Raw genomic sequence first — 2,782 nt, forward strand, 5'->3', positions numbered from 1 at the left:
GGTCTGTATTGTCTGCAGGGAGTCTAGCTGTCCGGCCCAGTAACGCGGTCAGCGCTGCGGGCTGCTCACCTCGAGGCTGCAGGTTCAAACCCATTTGGCGGCAGGAAGGGCATCCGGCGTAAAGACAAATTGCCAAATCGTTTGTGCGAGTTCGCTCGAATGAAGAAGGGAGTGTCCGACAGAAGTTTTCTTTGTTTTGTGTTTTTTCCTCCTCAGTGATGCTGTACAGAAGAGGAGTGAGTCAGGATTCATAAAAAGCAGGAAGATCCAGATCAACCCTGGAGCTTTTCCCAGATGTCAAGATGTGAGGATGAACCTCGTTGAGAAGTGGGCATGAAACCTTTTTAAAAACTAATCCAAGATGACTGCCACAGTCAACAGACCTTAGAAAACACAAAAGAAATGGCTCTAATTCGGTCAGTTTTATGAATATTGAGCTAAAAGCTAAGCAGGAGACTGTACAGAGTGTTATTTTAGAGGTTTGACTGAAACGGCTCAACATGAGGTGATCTCAGTCTGAAACTGTGGCGGGTGAACGCTCGGCCTTTAGTTCCTGAGAAATTAACGACTCTGACAAAGTTCATTTTGCTTGAATCGTTCAGTAAATTTGAGCAAACCGATGGGAAATCTGAAAGGCAAGGTTTGAAGTTGCCTCAACAAAGCTTCCATGAACAGGTTTGTTGTTTGTTTTGTTTTTTTTATGCGGAGCAGCAGCACTAGATGGAGCTGCTGCTTGCCACACGTGTGTATGTATGTGTGTGTGTGTGTGTGTGTGTGCGCGCAGAGTTTGTCAGGGTGTAGATTCAGAGCAGATAAAAAAAAACACACGGCGGTCCAGTTGTAAAAATAAACCCTCGGTGGTGAACTGAAGGCTTTGCTGCAGAGCTTTTTGTGTCCCTCGGCCTCGCTCGGCCCTGTGGTGGGGGCTTTCGTTTGTTTTCTTTTTTTAAAAAGTGAGATTGAAAAAGCCCCCCCCCCTTTAAGCTCACCACAAATATCCCAATGTTTACTGTAAACTTGAGCGTCCCGCAGGACCCGTCTGCTGAGTGTCAACGCTGACACAACATCCATCCTGCCCCTCGCCTTGCGGGAGGCGCACGGGCGTCGGCCCACGGAGGAATCCCTCGGCGTCAGACGTGGACCTGGATCCCCCCCCCTGGGAGGTCACGCTGCGTTGCCTGTGCCACAGCAAGCATCACGCAGCCATAGTTCATGCGCAACGGGGACGCAGGAAGCACATCAGATGTTTAACAGATTGCAGCATATTTAAAAGGGGGAAAAAAGTCAGGTGACTCAAGAGTTTTATGGCGGCAACACGTCTCGAGAAGTTGTCCGTGTTTCCCTCTCTGAAGCATCTCCTCTTCTTCTAACATCCTCCAGGGGCTGAGGAGAGCAGCTGCTGGAGGTTTAAGAGGAGAGTGTTGTCTAAGTCCTGTCCGGTGGAGGATTCTGACAGTCCTGGGTCTACTTTTCGTTGCACAATGCACCAAATGTTTCCAGCTGCTGAAGCCCTGCTGTTGTCACGGATGCAGGATGTGTTCCTGACATATGCAAAACCTTCCATCATCTAAATGGGAGCACGTGTTGTTCTAAAACCTGCATGTCCTTTCCTGAACTGACGGGGCCTTTCTACATGTGCAAGTAATAATGCAATAATGCACCCCCATACCATCAGAGAGGCAGGTTGTTGATGGTCCTGCTCCTCGTCGGTACAAAGGATGTGGAATCTGAGCTTCAAATCTGGATTCATCTGAGATTTCTCCAGATTCTGGAAATCTTCTGACGATATGAACTGTAGTCGATGAATTTTCAGTTTCTGAAAATGTTTCGCTGCTTTTAAACGCAGGTTTTCCAGACCGGTGAACCTCTGCCCATCTTTACTTCTAAATGGATTCAGCCTCTCTTAAATGTCCTTCCTATCCCCCGTCCTTTAAATTAGTTGCAGAAAGCTCCTGCAGCTGTTTCTTCCCACACACGAGCAATACTTTAAAAAATAAAATGTTTTTTTTAAATCTACGCTCTCAGGGTAAACGGACAGATCAGTGTTTCATCAGCTGGATAAAAAAAAAAAAAAACATGATTTGTGTAGCAGAGATGTTTTTAACTTAAATTTATTAAACAACTTGCCCACCAAGTTCACAATAAAAACATCGAAGCTCCTCAACGTGACACGACGAAGAAAACAAAAAAAAATTAGTTCCCAAATCATTCTTTAAATATTTAAGACACCCGCCAAAACCGTCCAGCTCGTGACGACGAACCTCGGCCGACCCGCTGGGTGGAAAGGACGCCGTTGGACCGAAAATAACCCCCTACAATAGAGACGACTGATAGAACGAAAAAAAAAATAAAATAAAATAATAATAACAAATCCCACGTCTACACCATTATCATTTAAGACAAATATCTACTTCTGTGCAACTACACAAACTCCTCCCAGAGGAGGCCAGGTTGTGCAGAAACGTAGTTGAGGCTTTTTGTCCTCTTAAGGCAGGAAAGCTTTAAAAGTCTTTTTTTTTGTTTGTTTGTTTTTACCGGAAACCAGAGCGGTTTGATAAAAAGAGTGCGCTTCATGTCACAGAATGCAAATCGGGGGACGCGTCCGTCCCCCGAGCGTCCTTCAGTGTCCATTCATCGTCTTAGGCAGGCGTGCGTGCAGATATTTACAACTCAGACCGACCCGGAGCGTCGGCGTTCCGTCCCAAAACGCAGAACGATGTACCTTAATGGCGACACCCTCCAAAAACTGCAAATCCATTCTCGTCCCCCCCACCCCCCACCC

The sequence above is a fragment of the Kryptolebias marmoratus genome, linkage group LG8 (genome assembly GCF_001649575.2).
Source record: "Kryptolebias marmoratus isolate JLee-2015 linkage group LG8, ASM164957v2, whole genome shotgun sequence".
In the NCBI taxonomy this organism is placed as follows: domain Eukaryota; kingdom Metazoa; phylum Chordata; class Actinopteri; order Cyprinodontiformes; family Rivulidae; genus Kryptolebias; species Kryptolebias marmoratus.